General features: G+C 43.8%; 1 long non-coding RNA gene across 1 annotated transcript; it reads left to right on the forward strand.

Moving 5' to 3' along the window:
• The first annotated feature begins 910 nt into the window (after positions 1-910).
• On the forward strand, positions 911-3,232 carry LOC310710491. Its single transcript, XR_014528092.1, has 2 exons — positions 911-1,227; positions 2,764-3,232. It is a non-coding gene; the product is annotated as an uncharacterized lncRNA (long non-coding RNA).
• Positions 3,233-17,606: the final 14,374 nt, after the last annotated feature.

Genomic DNA, 17,606 nt, shown 5'->3' on the forward strand with positions numbered 1-17,606 from the left:
AAACTAACATTTTAATATCTTTTTTCTAACAATATTTTCATACAGGAAAGCGTTTTCTACATTGCATCTGTCTATTCATTTTAAAAACTGCAATAGCTGCAATTGGATTCCTATTGCCCATAAAAGTGGCAAACTAACTCCCAGGTAAATGCAGTTCTATACCCACTTACCCAAACCTGGGAGTTAGTTCCACTGAACTAATGAACAATTCAGGGAAAGAGAGCAATCTCTCCCTTAAATTGACAAGAGAAAGGGGAAGTGGTGGGAAAAAACAGCATAGAGCCAATTGAAAATATTTATTTAAACATTCTTCCCCCAAATCAATGTGACGAGTGCTGATTTAGAGAAGCTGTCCCGGTTTCTGATTTGTTCCTAGAATGTCCCACTTTTCCTTAGGATGTCCCTATTTTCATTGGAGAAATGTTGGAGGGTATGGAGTTATCTGACCCCTGAGCTGTGTGAAGGCAATCCTATATGGGGAAGGTTTTTTCATGTTTTATTATGTTTTTATATAAGTTGGAAGCTGCCCAGAGTGGTTGGGGCAACCCAGTAAGATGTGTAGGTTATAAATAGTAAAATTATCATTCTGGAATGGGACGTCCCTGTTTTCACTGGAGAAATGTTGGAGGGTATGCTAGACCTCACCTTCAAAACGAAAGATTCCCCTACCTCTCCCACTCCCTTGCTCAGTGTGTTTCCCTAGTCAGCTTGCTTTCGCTCTTTTACAAAAATAAAATAAAATTAAAGTGGTCTCTTTAACAATGCAGCAATTTTTGTGCTGTGTACCCAAGTCCAAAGAGTGTCTTGGGACTTTTTTAGGGCATCAGGTTAGCTTAGGGGAACCACAGAGGCCTGTCCACTTCCTGCCCCTCAGTACCTGTCACCCGAGGTTGCTGCCTGTCTTGGCCAGGCCTGTCGTCCTTCAGATCACGATTCCCTTCGCAGGTTCACTAAGTATATGAGGAGGCAGTGGGATTGCTCACCACACACACCCAGCAGCTGCTAAATTGGCACTGGTGCGAAAGTGACCCACACAAATGGGGTCAGATATGTGTGGGCCTCTTTCAGAGAACAGGCCAGTAAGTTCAGTTGAACTGAAGAAAACAACTGCCACAAACGCAGAAGGTTTAACTGAAAGCAGTATTCAGAGAGGTGCCCAGAGGTGCCCAATGCCGGAGGATCACATACGTGCATTACGTTTTGAGGCAAGCTTGCTATTGTTAGCAGGTACGTTCCCTGAACAGGAAGCCTCCCGACAAATAGCTAGCGCAATTGACTTCCTCCCCGCTGCTGACAACACAGAGATGCATCAGTCCTGCTCTTAGACAAGTCATATATTTTGCCGGAGAAGGCAGGATGATTAAATGTTTAGACACTCTGTCAGCAGCAGGGGACACGGGAAGGGACAAAAGCTGTGGACCAGATGAATGTATCTGGAATGAGTTTGTTTCACAAAAGCATTGTTGTCAGCGTGAGGAACACAATCACAGTTCGTCGCCATGAGACAGTGGTGATAATGAGCGGCTGGTGGGCTGATTCTTTTCCTGAGTTACGCCTGCTGAATGGGGTCAGACTCACTCCTGTCATAGAATCATAGTTCTGGAATGGACCTTGGAGGTGAGGTAGTCCAACCCACAGCACAACCCACAGGATCTGAAAGTAGAGCATTCTTGGCAGACACTGTCTCTGCTCAAATATGTACCTCCAATGAAGGAGGAACTTCTACCTCCTGAGACAGGAAGAGCTGTCAAACATCTCTTATGTTTCTGCTAACATTTAGCAGAAATCCGATTATCTACAATTTCCATCTATTGGTTCTTGTTTCTTATCTGGAACAATTGTCTTCTCCATCTTCTTCATTCCAGCCCTTCACTGCTCTTATGCTTGCAGAACCCGGTGTGGTAGAACAGTGGTAGTGCTTGGGGAATAGACCCTAACAAAGGGACACCCCTGTGCCAGTGGAGCGCTGCTGGTGTAAGGAGCAAAAAATACAGAGGGAGAAAAGTGGCTTAGGCAGAACCCTGGTATGCCAGCTGATTCAGTGGCTCAATTTGTGGAGGTCAGACACATTTCTGACAGCAATGAAGCACTACAGCTCAATCCAAAACATATTTATATGCCACTTTTCTGGGCAAATTCCACCCAAAACAGCTTTTAAGTAAGGCTCCTGCCCTTAATGTACTTACTTTGATGTATATCTTCTGGAAATCTTTTTTTTTTTTTTTACTTTCCTCTGAGTAAATATATTTAGGATTTGGGTGCAAACATGAAATATTAAAATGTTTCAGTTTGGGAAAGAGGTGGACCATAAAGAAGGCTGATTGCCGAAGAATTGATGCTTTTGAATTATGGTGCTGGAGGAGACTCTTGAGAGTCCCATGGACTGCAAGAAGATCAAACCTATCCATTCTTAAGGAAATCAGCCCTGAGTGCTCACTGGAAGGACAGATCCTGAAGCTGAGGCTCCAATACTTTGGCCACCTCATGAGAAGAGGAGACTCCCTGGAAAAGACCCTGATGCTGGGAAAGATGGAGGGCACAAGGAGAAGGGGACGACAGAGGATGAGATGGTTGGACAGTGTTCTCGAAGCTACCAGCATGAGTTTGACCAAACTGCGGGAGGCAGTGGAAGACAGGAGTGCCTGGTGTGCTCTGGTCCATGGGGTCACGAAGAGTCAGACACGACTAAACGACTAAACAAATGTTTGAGAAAGAGCTCTCTCTCAGAATCTGCTTTGCTGATCCCTGCTGTATCTTTTTCAGGTGGCTCCACTGATGAGGCAGGGAAATTACAAAGCAAGAGAGGCAAAACCAGAAGATCCGAAAGAGAGAGAACATGTTCAGCAAGAGATGGGTTTACTATGTGTGTGAAGTAGGGGGAACTAAGATCTGAAGGACTGCAGGAGGAATACAGATAAGGAAGTTCCTTCACCTCTGTATTAAATTTCTTCCATACTTAAGATTCTGTTGCATCACAAGATTGCGGGGAGGAGTTACTCCCTTATTATTCTTTGGAGAAGCTCAGAACCATCAGATAAACTGCTTTCTTGTCTTCCTATGAAAATCTCAGTACTGTTGTAGCAGGAGCTATAGTTCAATGCGCACAGTTCCCTCTGGAAATGCCTGTCAGGTCTTCAGTGATTGGCAAACAGAGATTAAACTGCCACTGTGCTTTTGTATTTGGAGTTCTGGGGGGAATGTGCACACAGAGATAATAAAGAAACATGCTGTAGTGAGGAATACATAATACTTGTAAAATATATGGAGGGGAAATTTGCTGCGCACAGTCCAGTTAAACACTTTTAAGCGCTGTGGAGAAATGAGAATTTACATGACTGGCTGCTCCAATAGGTCTCTGGTAGCTGCATTCTAGACCACCTGAGATTTCTGAACCGTCTTTTAAAGGTAGCCTACGTAGTCTAGTCTGGACATGACCAGATCATGAATCACTTCACCAAGGTGCCACTTTTCAGATAGAAACACAGGTTTCCTAGACTTGGCGGTGGCGGTGGGGTGTTTGTTGGGAAGCCTAGAACAGTGGTTAGAAGTGTGTGCATCTTTTGTTTCTCCGCTAATTATTTTCTGTACAATTACAATGTTCGAGCCATCATCTTTCTTTCCTCCCCTGAAAGGGCACCATCAGATCAGCTCCTCTGGGATTGCTTTTGCTTCCCGTTGGTATTCATGAGCAGTTGGTGCCCTTGTGGGTGGGCTAGTTCTTATTTATTATGGATGACACATTTATTAAGTATTAATACAGCCCATTCAAATGAGTCACCTTCCTCTGTGTGCCTGCTTCAAGTTTCAGATTTTTCTGCACTATCCCAGCTGGAGGAAGGAAACAGGATGGGACTTGACTGCTGTTGCATCATTCTTTTCGGATGCAATGGGCACTATGGCAGCCTCACGCCACCTCCATCTCTTTCATTGCGCCCTTGTTCCTTCAGCCTTTAGGGTCAAATTTCCTTGTTTCCTTATAGCCATGAAAGGAGGAAGCAGAAGACAGAAGGACTTGCTCTTCTCCTGCCATCATGCTTGGGAAGATTTCTCAAAGAACGCCACCCTGGCTCTTTGTCCCCCAAACTGTTAGCAGAATGTGTTGGAGGCCTTAGCAGGAACAACCATTCTTCTTGTCCCTGAGTCTCTGGCTCAAGTGGGAAAGAAACAGCTCTGCAGGACCTGGAGGTATCCACAAGATGCTCAGGTTGTTTGGGCAAAAGCTGAGGTGAAGGCAGATGTGGTCTAGTGTGAGTCTTGAGGATGGTCAAGGAATGAGCAAGTAACCCAATGTCAATCTAACACGTGGCCTGGAGAAGCATAAATGGTGTGACCTACTAGCAAGAGTATTGCAGCAGGTCCCAGGTCAGGCTGTGAACCCTGTGTGAAACCCTACAAAGCTGCTACTGGTCAGTGTAGACAATACTAAGCTATATGGACCCACGGCCTAACTCAGCATGGGTTCCTGTATTCCTGATTCCAACAGACCTGGGTTCAAAGGCTTGTATTCCATAGATGACTTGGGGCAAGCTATGCTCTCTAAGCTTAGTTAAAATCTGGATGAATGGCAGGACTGGGTGGATCCACCATTTCAGAATGTGTTGGGAAATCCAGAATAAAATAATAATGCTGGAGTGTACTTCAGCATTCAGAATGACATCCCCAGAGACCATGGCCCTCTCTGTGACCTTTAAAATCAGCTGAGGACACTTTCTAGGCCATATGAGCCATGACCCTTTCCACAGAGATTAGTCTGAGCTGGCCAAGTATTCACCGATAGTGATGTTAAGATTTTGTGCATTATTATTTGTTCCTTACATTTTATAAGCCACCTTTCCTCCATGGAGATCAAGGTGAAGCATATGTTTCTCCATCTCATTTCATCCTCCCAGGTACCCTCTAAGGTAGGTTAGAGTGAGAGATAGTGATTGGCTCAAGGTCACCCAGTCAGTTCCATGGACGAGTAGGGATTTGAACCCTGATCTCCATTGTCCTAGTCTGATCCTTTAACAGAGCTGTAGCTAGGTGATCTTGCATCCCTGGCAGAACCATCCAGATTGCACCCCCTAGCCACAGACAAATTAGCTCTTCTTTCTGCCTCTCCTCCAACCGTCCCTTCCACCCATTCAATTCACCCTCTATTTAAAACCATTTCTTATGAGGCGATAATCAATATTTATATTTATGGACATATTTTTAGCCGATTTTGCGCCCCCCAGTCGCCTGCAACCCTGGCGGGGGCCCACAACCCCACCCCCTAGCTACAGCCCTCCACTTTAATCACTACACCCTGTTGGCTCTCTTATCTGCAACATCAGGATATAACAACAACAACAACAACAACAACATTTATACCCCGCCCACCTGGTTGGGTTTCCCCAGCCACTCTGGGTGGCTTCCAACAAAGTACATTAAAACATCAGTCATTAAAAACTTCCCTAAACAGGGCTGCCTTCAGACGTCTTCTAAATGTTAGATAGTTATTTATTTCTTTGACATCTGAAGGGAGGGCGTTCCACAGGGCGGGCACCACTACCGAGAAGGCCCTCTGCCTGGTTCCCTGTAACTTCGTTTCTCGCAGTGAGGGAACCGCCAGAAGCCCTTGGCGCCGGACCTCAATGTCCGGGTTGAACGATGGGAGTGGAGACGCTCCTTCAGGATATGAATAATCTTTAATCATTAAAAGACAGATAATAAGCATCTACAACACACCCTGAGGGTGGGGCTATCGTGGTTAAAGGCAGAAGTAACAAAGTAAGCTTAACTGTGAGCAAAAACTGGACTCTTGAATAAGATGAAAACCAAGGTTCTAGAGAAAAATTTAACTATGAATGAGAGAGAGAAGTTTCAGCAGGAGACAGGACTAACATTGGTTAAAAAAGTAAAATATTTAGGGGTTAACATGACTGCTAAAAATTTGAACTTTTTCAAGGATAATTATGAAAAATGTTGGACTGAAGTGAAAAAGGATTTAGGAGTATGGACAAATTTGAAGTTATCATTGTTAGGCCGAATTGCTGTGATAAAAATGAATGTGCTGCCAAGGATGTTATTTTTGTTCCAAACATTGCAAATTTTGGGTAAGATGGATTGTTTCAAGAAGTGGCAGAAGGATATTTCTAGATTTGTTTGGCAGGGCAAGAAGCCTCGAATAAAATTTAAGATATTAACGGATGCTAAAGAAAGAGGTGGATTTGCCCTGCCAGACCTTAAACTTTATTATGAATCAGCTGCCTTTTGTTGGCTGAGAGAATGGCTGCTTCTTGAAAATACTGAAGTGTTGGATTTAGAAGGTTTTAACAATATATTCGGATGGCATGCATATTTGTGGTATGATAAGGTAAAAGCACATAAAGCATTTAAAAATCATATTGTTAGAAAAGCATTGTTTAATGTTTGGATAAGATATAAGGATTTGTTAGGGGAAAAAACCCCAAGATGGTTGTCACCAATGGAAGCGAAGGCACAGAAAAAACTCAATATGGAGGCCAAATGGCCGAAATATTGGGAAATTCTGGAACAAGATGGAGAGAGAATAAAATTGCAGAGCTTTGAAAAATTGAAAAACAAAGTGCGAGATTGGCTCCATTATTATCAAATAATGGAGGCATACAAATTGGACAAAAAAGTTGGGTTCCAGGTGGAAAAATCAAAATTGGAAACAGAATTGTTAGATCCAAAAACTAAGAATTTGTCAAGAATGTATAACTTGCTGTTGAAATGGAACACTCAGGAAGAAACGGTGAAATCAGCTATGATTAAATGGGCACAAGATGTTGGACATAACATAATGATGGCTGACTGGGAACGGTTATGGACCACAGGTATGAAATTTACGGCATGTAATGCCTTAAGAGAAAATTTAATGAAAATGATTTATAGGTGGTACATGACACCAGTTAAGCTTCAAAAAATCTACCATTTGCCCGATAATAGATGTTGGAAATGTAATGAGACTGAAGGTACATTCTTTCACCTTTGGTGGACGTGCCCAAGGATTAAGGCATTCTGGGAGATGATTTATAATGAAATGAAAAAGGTATTTAAATATACCTTCCTTAAGAAACCAGAGGCCTTTCTCCTGGGCATGGTCGGCCAATTGGTGTTAAAGAAGGATAGAACTTTTTTTTATGTATGCAACAACAGCAGCAAGAATACTTATCGCGAAATATTGGAAGACACAAGATTTACCCACCAGGGAAGAATGGCAGATGAAGTTGATGGACTACATGGAATTGGCGGAAATGACTGGCAGAATCCGAGACCAGGGAGAAGAGTCGGTGGAAGAAGACTGGAAAAAAGTTTAAAGACTATTTACAGAAATACTGTAAAATTAATGAATGTTAGAAAGATGTTGGAATGAAGTTATATGGCCTTAGTAGAAATGTTATAAGGAATTAAGTATTAATAGATTATTAGAGCATTAAAGGGAAAAATAAGGTTAGAATGTGTTAAGACAATTATAGGATAGAAAACAGAGGAAGATGGAAAGGAATTGCTGAAACAATTAATAGAAGTGGAATACAAAAAGGGAGGTGTGAGGAGGTCGTGGAAATTAGTGAAAGAAAGATAAGATATTGAAATTGGACTGTGTTTTAAATGGTTTTTGTTTTGTTTTGTTAGTTGTATGTTAGTGTTTTGCAGTTTTTTGTTTTTTGTATTGTATTATTGTATGTTTTTTCTTTTTTGGTTTTTTGTAGTGTTGTGTTCAATTTGTTGGAAAACTAATAAATATTTTTTTTATATAAAAAAAGTCTCTTTCCCACCTTGCAGAAACATCTATTTAGAGAGTGGAACCAGAGCAGATCAAAATTAACTTAAGAAACCTGTCTCCAATCAGACTCGGCATCTGTCCTCTCCGATTTCATTTTGCTGTGACCACCTAGTGGCTTACTCAGCCCAGGAGGGTAACAGACCTCCATGCGTGGAACAATTAGGTAGCTTGTGCTCTTTAAACTTGCATAATGACAAAGAGCTTCGTTTGGATAAAGAAAAAGCATTATTTAAATGTGATTATGCTGTTTTACCGAGGCTAATTGGCTTCTAAAGGTCAGTCTCATTAGGAGCTCATCAGTGAAGGATTCATTGAAAGAAATTGCATTGTGGTGTGTGTGTTTTTAACACATTGATTAACTTTGTCTTTTTTTTTCGTATTAACAACTGAGTAGGAAAGTACAACAGTGGTGAAGTTGGGCAAAATACAGGTGTAGCCCAGACTGTTTGAAAAGCAATCCACTCTGGGCTCATTTCCCAAGGCTGTGTCTACAGCACGGACTCCCACAAGAGAACTCAGAATAATGTCATGTGGCTTTTCTACTTGCAGATACGGAAGCCTGACACCACCCACAGGCAGTGAGGAGGGATGGGAGAAGTTCTGTGCAGTTTGCATTTAAAGGTGAATCAATTTCCCAAAACTGTACATGAACCGAAGCACAGCCGCCCTTGGAAATTCACATGTCTACGAATTTTGCAGTGCAGCCATGTGTACAAAATGCATTTTTAGTGGGGGGAAATAATACAAAAGTGCATTGAATAAGGGAAATTGCTTGGGGGGGGTGTTTATTAGGATAAGTTCACTGATGACTTTTCATGGGGACATAAAACAAAAGGTAAATTGATGTAGAAATGTAGAGAATGGAACTTAAGAGAAACAGAAACTGATAGTTGCACATCCCTGCTTCCAGAGAAGCCAACTCCTAGGGTTTGAGGGGTCTTCCACCCCCCTAAAATATATGAGGGTTCCACCCCACCCCTATGATAGGCATAGTCATTAAAATGGTATGCATACACTGTATCATGTGGTCGATTATGCGGGGCAGGTCTTCCCCAATTTTTTATTCAAGTTGACACCCCTGCCTGCTCCCAACATAATACACACTCAAACACCACAGTCATATCCACTGGCATAGCAGATTGTGAGAATTCTGGTGCTCAGTGTGCTAGGGCATGCGTGTGCAAACACATACACAGAGAGCTATATCCCCAAACCAGCAGGGATGTGTCAGGCAAAGTCACAAAGGCCCATTAGTTATATCATAGAGATCACACCCAACTTATTTCCCTGCTTTTACGTTTGGAGACATAGCTCCTCTCGACAGTGCTGTTTTTCCAGAAAAAGAGGAGCTGGAACTCACCATGAACACCTCACTTGTTCTCTTATAATGGCAATGGCACCCACCTGAGTTCCAGTGAGTTCTGGCTGAAAGAAAGCCCTGTGCAGGTTTATCAAAAGGAGAGGCGATATATCTAACTAAATGCTGAACAAATTGCCCCAATGAAAGAGCAGTGTCCTTCTAGGCTACAGAACCAGGATCCACAGAGCATCACATTGCAGAAGAGGCCAACAGGTGTGCTCACTAACCCCCACTGCCCATTCTTCTGCTGACACGTTTGCCACAGGTGGGTTATCTGGGCACTACATGATGGTTTCGACTCCTAGTTTCTGTAACAAAACTCTCTCTTCTACATTATAGCAGCCAAGCTTAGACACAAAAATGAGAGGGGTGGGGGAGCTATTGCACTATGCAATGATGCAGTGGGCTGCGCCACCCAGTGGCTGAAATGCAGCACATGCCAAGGCTGTTGCCCTTTTGAAGGAGGAAAACGGAGTGGTCCAAGGCACAGGGAGAATGCCAAGGGCTTTTCCATGAAATACAGTGACGTCTTGAACTATAAAATTGACACGACTACTATTAGGCTTTAATGAATTCCCAGGAGAGCTGTGCAGCCATGATCCACACCTCATTCGAAAAGAAAGAGGAAGGAGCACTGTGATTGAGAATCAGGGTCAATCCCAGCAGCACCAGGCAGGAGGGGGAAACCCCCGCCTTAAAGAGCCACTGCCAGTCAAAGTGGACAGTTCTGAGCTGGGTAGACCAACAGTCTGACTCTGTCTTGGGCTCTGCATACATCATTGATTCTATGTGTGCATGTGTATTTTCAAGTTTATGCCTCTGAAATCTATCAAGCACTGTGTGTTGCTGCCCCTCCCCTCAGTTAGCAACTGCCAGCCCAACATAAGTTACAGAAGTTTGAGGTCCATTATGGGCAATACTTTTTAAAAAGGGTATTTTTGAAATACAAGTTTTTCAGTCTACCATATTTACACAAAAGAACAGATAAAATAATAATAATCCCAAGACAGGAGACCTAAGTTCTGGTGTGGGCATGCGTGTGTGTGTGTGTGTGTGTGTGTGTGTGTGTGTACCCGTTTATTTTATTTTATTTTGAAATACAAGTTATTTTGATATACCAAATTTGCCACAAAAAAGCACTTTGAAAATTTGTGTTTCCACAAGGCAGGGAATAATTTACCGTTGCTCACAGGAAAAATTGCCACTTCCTTTACTTCCTTTGTCCTCTCCTGCCTCCTGTATTTTTAGGGGTGGATGTTATTTTTATTTTTAATATATTTGTTTTGTGCAAGAGCAGTTCTGTGCAAAAGAGCTATTAAAAATAAAAATACTGCTCACCTCCCTTCAGCAACAACCAGTGGGAAAAGGCAGGCTGCATCCCTTCCTTTAGAAACAAAATGGAAATATGGGGTGTTGTGATAGATGGCGCCCAGCTGCTACCTTATACATTAAAAAACCTGCCCACACAATGCAGCTCAGGTCATACACAATCAGGTAATGTGCTTTTATATTGAGTTTTTTCCCCTTATCAGATTGTCCATGTATTGCAAAAATCCAAATTTAATAGTAGGCAAGCACAGACTGCCTTTTGGGTGAGGAGGATGCCATGTGAATGCTGCAAAAACAACAATACACACAAGAAACAGAAGCAGCTTCAAATCCACAATAGACTCCAGTGTGGAAAAGACTGAAGGCAACTTTCCATGTTCTTTGCTTGCGCATGGCCAAGGAAAAAAGTGTGGGTGATATTCCACTAAGTGGAACCAGAGCCGCCACAACCATTAGGCAGGATGAGGCCGCTGCTTCAGGCGGCAGAAGCTCTCCAGGGTGCTCCAACTGCCCCACTGTTTCCACCATTGGCGGAGAAGTGCTGCCACAATTGGTGCCAATTTTCAGCAAGATTGTGTCCATTCAGAGAGAGGTCTCATCCGAAACCACGTGAGATCTTGTGGAGCATGCATGATTTGGGGCAAGTCCTCACCCGAAACCTGTGTGATCTTGCCCAAAATCTGCGCCAATGGCAGCGTTGCTTCTCTGCCAGTGGCAGATGTGGTAGGGTGTCATGAACTGACAGAATAGCAGGGAGGAGGAAGAGGATCCCAGTGAGGGGTGTCATCATGACTGGGACACACCAGGGCAAGTTGGGGATGGAGAAGAAGTTGGTGTAGAAAATACTCACGGAAGGACGGAGAATGGTGAGGGGATGGGGGTCAGTGCACAGGAACCAGAGCAGCAGGACCCATCACCAGAGGCAGAGGGGCCCCTGTCTCCATGAACACGGTGGGCTCTGAGGCATAGGCAGCAGTAGGAGGAAGGCTCTAGGAGGCTGCAGTAGGCAAGGGGCCACAGCCCAGCTCCCTAGCTGACCAGGTGGGGCTCGCTAGCTCTGGGAGGAGGTATGTGATTCCTCAGCTGGAGTAGGCTTAGAACAGGTGAGGGTCACATGCCTCTTCAAACCCAGGTGCTGCAATCAGCAGGCAAAGTACCAAAGGCAAGCAGAGCTGAGGTGCTGTGTCTCCTCAACTGCCCATGTTGGTTAGATCACGACTGGGTGTATGGGACTGATCTCCAGGTGCCCTGATCCCTGGATCAGCTGCAGAGGTGAGAACCTGGCCTGACTGGACTCTGGACTCTAGACTCATTAGCCTATTAGACTACATGCTAGCAACTGCCATGTCCTTGTGTACAGCAGTGGGACTTGGGTGGCACTGTGGTCTAAACCACTAAGCCTAGGGCTTACCAATCAGAAGGTCGGCGGTTCGAATCCCCATGATGGGGTGAGTTCCTGTTGTTCAGTCCCAGCTCCTGCCAACCTAGCAGTTCGAAAGCACGTCAAAGTGAAGGTGCTCTGGTGGGATGGTAAACGGCATTTCCATGCGCTGCTTTGGTTATGCCAGAAGCGGCTTAGTCATGCTGGCCACATGACCCGGAAGCTGTACGCCGGCTCCCTCAGCCAGTAAAGCGAGATGAGCACCGCAACCCCAGAGTCGTTCGTGACCAGACTTAACTGTCAGGGGTCCTTTACCTTTACCCCATGGTTCAGGACATAGGGAGTACAGCAGGAGCAGGGAGGTGAGGGTGGGAGCGGCAACAGCAGGGCAAAGTGGCACTTTCCATTGTGCAGCGAATTAGGACACATTGCCCCTGCTCAGAACAGACCCATTGAAATGAATGAACCTAAGCGAGTCCTAAATTCAATGGACATAAAGGACTAGCATTGAATACCACCCAAAAAATTTCCAGCAACAATAAATTATGGTGAGTAATGGGGCCATGAAGTGTCCCTACGAAGCAAATCACACTGTGTGTTTTTTTATTTTGGTATTTCTTCAGAAAAACAAAAGCTTCTGAATTAAAAGCTTGGCCTAGCAGAAGGCCAGCTAGCATATGAAGTTTCTTCTTTCTCTGCATTGCAGGACTTAGAATCATAGAATTGTAGAACTGTAAGGGAACTGTAAGCGTCATCTAGTCCAACCCCCTGCGATGAAGGAATCTCAGCTAAAGTGTCATAACGGAGACACCATAGCAGAGACTTCATAGCAGAGACACCCTGGAGGTGTTGCATAGAAGCGCTGCAAGCTTCTGGATGGATAGCCTTCCAAGTTAACGGTTAGTGAAAGAGGAATGGGTAACAAGTTTTGAACATGTTTGGCCTCTGAAGTGAGGGAACCGTCTGCAAAGCTGCAGAACAGCTTCCCCTGCTCCACATACTGGAAGTTTAATCCTTGCAGAAATGAAGAAGTGTGTGCCTTGATGCCTCAGTAACGATTCTGCATCTGCATATTTCATGCACAGGTACACTTCTCAGCCGAACCACAGATGTTACTTTAGTTATAGTTGAACGAGTCCTGATTCCCCATGGTGATTCTGCCTTTGCCAGCACATAGTGTTGTGCAGCCTGGCCAGTCTTCTGATGAGATCATCTCGGGTGGGAGTCAGTGGGGGGCAGGGGAGAGAGATTACTTTCTTGCTATCTTCTCCATATACAGTGGTATCTCGGGTTACAGGCGCTTCAGGTTACAGACTCCGCTAACCCAGAAATAGTACCTCTAGTTAAGAACTTTGCTTCAGGATGAGAACAGAAAATGTGTGGCGGCAGTGTGATGGTGGTGGGAGGCCCCATTAGCTAAAGTGGTACCTCAGGTTAAGAACAGTTTCAGGTTAAGAACGGACCTGTGGAACGAATTAAGTTCTTAACCCGAGGTACCACTGTACAATAGATTTTCGTGCTCTCAAAGCACGCTTCTGTGGATGAATGTGCATGCGCTGCAAATTACTATGCAATGGTGCACACTTTTTAAGCGACAGCTCCTAGGTTCAATTGTCTGCATCTCCAGGTAGGGTTGGGGAAAACCTGACAATCTGGAGACGAGCCTCACATAGGATGTGTCCTTTTCAGTCTGAAGTTGCTGTCTGTATTAATCTTGCATTGGAGAAATCCTTGATGGCTGCAGATGTTCTTGTCCTTTAGGGTTATACTCCTGTAATATGGGGGCTAACAGCAGGACAACAAAAATGGATGCTACAAGTCCTTGTGGTTGCTAAGAGACCTATACTTTTGAGCCTGAAAGGACATTTTCCACCATCTGTTATGCAGTGCTTTGAAAACCTTAATGCCCTTGCTACCTTCTAAAACACCAAGTGCAGTTGGAGACCTTTCCGAATATTTGGAGGGCATATGTCAATCTCTATGTGTAAATAAAGATGGATGCATTGATGTTTCTTGTACTGTGAATGGGAGCAGAAGATTCTGTTTTTGTTTTGTTGTTTTGTTCTCCCCCTTTCCAGTCTCTTTTGTGGGTTTTTCTTCCTTTAATAAATTAGCAACAATTATATATATACCCAGAGAACTGCTGACATACAGTGCTGGCACTACTTAACTGTATACCTGAAGAAGCATCTTCACCCTCATTGCTCAGCCCAGACACTGAGGTCCAGCTCCGAGGGCCTTCTGGCGGTTCCCTCACTGCAACAAGTGAGGCTACAGAAATCAGACAGGGGGCCTTCTTGGTAGTGGCACCTGCCCTGTGGAACACCCTCCCATCAGATGTCAAGGAAATAAACAACCACCTTATTTTTAGAAGACATCTGAAGGCAGCCCTGTATAGGGAAGTTTTTAATGTTTGATGTCTTATTGTGTTTTAATTTGTTGGAAGCCACTTAGAGTGTCTGGGGGGGGGGGGGGGAGAAAGGAAGGAAGGAAGGAAGGAAGGAAGGAAGGAAGGAAGGAAGGAAGGAAGGAAGAAAGGTAGGTAGGTTTCCCCAAGTGTCTCATTTTCCCAGCCTTAAGTTTGGCTATCTACATTTCTGCATCTGGTTGCAATTTTACTTTTTAAAAAATGTCATCATGAAAATTCATTGGGGAACTTTTCCTAATACACAATAGTTTTATGCAATCTTGTTGAATGTGCACATTTTGGCAAAGCAATTTGCCCCAATAGAATACATTTTAATATGTTGTTTTCACTAGTATGTGCATGGTTATGCACACCTCTCCCCATTATATGCATATTTATACACTTTATTTGGCTGAAGAACCTCATGACAAAATTTGGTGGAGTGGAAATTTCAAAGGATGGCTGTGGTTCATGTAATGTTTTGGAATATGCAAATTAAGTGGGTTTGCTTTTAAATATAAAGTGAACAGATTCCTCTCCCATCCCTGCCATAGCTGTCAACTTTTCCCTTTTCTTGTGAGGAATCCTATTCGGAATAAGGGAATTTCCCTTAAAAACAGGAAACGTTAACAGCTATGATCCCTAGACTAATGTGTTTATACTATGACTGGCCAATGGGAGCTATAAGTGGTGGTGTCTAATGAAAATTGATGTTGCTATTCCTTTGTTTTAATTTAAAAGTATCATTTTCATTTTCTGTCCCACCATTTCAGACTGTAAAGAGGTCTCTAGGCAACTTACAACACAGTACCATATTCCCAAATCAGTTCAAACCCAATTTTAAAACCAAAACCTAGCACTTAGCTGCAAGACAACATTACTGACAACAGCAGCTAGCTATTGTTGTAAATAAAAATATGCCCTTTTCCCTTATGGGGTATCCAAGAGCCCATATAGAGTCCTTACATGGGTTCCCTATTGGTAGGAGAAAATAACAGAGGCCAACCAGAGAATATTGAGAAGCAAAGCAGCTAGTAAGCCTGATCTTTATTGATCTGTTGCAACAGGGTGCTCCCCTCACTCGCAGGAAAGGAAGAGGACCCACAAAAATGCTGTGCAAGGGCTTATAAAGACTTTTGAAATTCCCATCCTGTAGATCAAGACCACCCCCCAGAAACATCATACATACATCACGTGAGGGGTGTAACCTAAGACCACCCCTCAGATACATCCCACCTACATCACAGAAATTTTATTATTGTTTTTCTCCTGTTGTTGTTTATCTCCTGTCCAGCAGGTTACTTGATTGGATTTCCTGAGGAGCCTGGCCAGTCTTTTGTAATGATAAGGCTCACACCCTTATTCCAACACAGACATACCCTTAAGACAGGATTTGTGAAGGAAAAGACAATGGGGAGGCTTTTCCATTTTGACCTTGCAGAGAAAACATTTGGTCAGTTTAGGAATCAAAATGGTTCCAGGTTGGCCTTCCTGTGCTGGTCTATGTACGTGCTGTTATGAACATTACCATAGATCTAAGACCATAAAATTCCTATCACATTATCATCACCCACCCTGGACCCTAATCTGAAGCTGCAGCATCTGGTATCTCTTCCTCCATTGAACAGGAATATCTCAGACACACAAGCACACGTTCTCCTTAGTCACATGTTTAACAGAAAAGATATTTGTTTGCTAAGTTTCCTCTTGTTCGGGAGGATAAAATATTGTGTGTCAAAGTGAACACTGGGGGGTGCTAGCAACCTTTGCTCAAATTGTTGAAGCCTCTGCAGCTTTTGGATTGTGTTCACTAGGGAGGGATAGAGATTTCCCAGAACCCAATGTAAATAGTGTGATTAAAATTAGCATCTGTGTTGCTAATTCAGAAAACACTTTACTGAAAGTCACACTTAATGGTAAAAGCCACTCTGTGTTGATGCAGTTGAGAGTCCAAGCCAGTTAATTGGCGAGTCAATCCTGTGCTACTGTTACTCTGGCATCGATTATTCCATTAATGAGGAATTGTCTGTGGCTAATAGGCTTTTGATCATTTGTCTTAAGTGCCAATACGGCAGCAGATGCTTAACCTGTTGAGGCACCAGTCTTCTTTTCTGCCGCGAGGGCCAGCTGCCTTAAAATAATCCCATTGTCACGGTGTCCTTCACAAATATCTTCCCCCTTTGCTATGAAAGGCGCTTTGGGTGGTGGAATGGCAGTGCCTGTGTAGCAGCAAATGTGGTGGTGCAGAAACAAGGACTGAATCAAAGAGGTCATGGGTTAGAGGCCAAGCTCATTACCTGACTCTAATGGTGACAGCAGCATAACATCCTTATTGCTTCACCAGCTTGCCTGACTAGGTTGGTGCTGATTTGTTGGAAGGGGGATGACTGATGTAAAAAAACAAAAATAAAATTGTATCTGAAGTCAAGTACCTGGCTTTCTTAAGGAGGGCGTGGTGAGGCTATTTCTTAAGAGGCCTAAACTAAGGATGGGGATCTAGTGACCCTCCAGATATTGCCAGACAACAACTCCCACCGGCCTCAGCCAACATGGCTAGTGATCAGTGAAGATAGGGGTTGTGGTTCAGCAATATCTGTAGGTTCTCTACCCCTGACTTAATCTATCTGGTCTGGAGCTGCCTCTGATGATGGTAAAGAAATGTTAGCTGGGCCACAGCTGCTTGAGACCTTGTTGGGAGCAGACATAATTCTGTGCATGTTTGCCCTGGCTGATGGTGCTTTTCTGGGTCCAATTCAAAGTCTTCTTCTTCTTCTTTGGCGATCACTCGTAGCTGAGTAAGATTGTTTTCCGTAAACACGGTTTTAACAGTGAGCCCGAGAGTGACTGTGGAGGCCAATTCCGGCTCCACACGTTCTTCCACAGTGGGGACATAAGTTTCTGGATGGGAATTGATCACAGTGAGGGTTTGCCAAGCGTGCCTTCCTCTTAGCACGTTTCTCCCTTTGTCCTGAGTTTGAGCATCTTCAAAGCCCACGACACCTTTGGTAAAGGCTGTTCTCCAACTGGAGCTCTCGTAGGCCAATGCTTCCCAGTTGTCGGGGTTTATACTACCTTTTTTTAGATTTGACTTGAGAGTCTTTAAACCTCTTTTGTTGACCACCAGCATTACGCTTTCCATTTTAAAGTTCAAAGTGCTGGTTTAGTTGCAGGTTATTTGGAGAATTGCTTCACATAACTACCTTTAAGGTCAGTTAGGCTGGTGGGCACCAGTGACGGGACCTCCTTATGGTGGCTCCTATCCTATGAGATATACAGCTATAGCTCCTTCAGTCCAGGCTCTTATTTTATTCAGCTTTAAACTGAAAGGGTTGTTGCTGAGGCTCCCTCTTGGTGTTTA

Source organism: Podarcis liolepis (assembly GCF_965112155.1).
Source record: "Podarcis liolepis genome assembly, chromosome: 1".
Taxonomy (NCBI): Eukaryota; Metazoa; Chordata; class Lepidosauria; order Squamata; family Lacertidae; genus Podarcis; species Podarcis liolepis.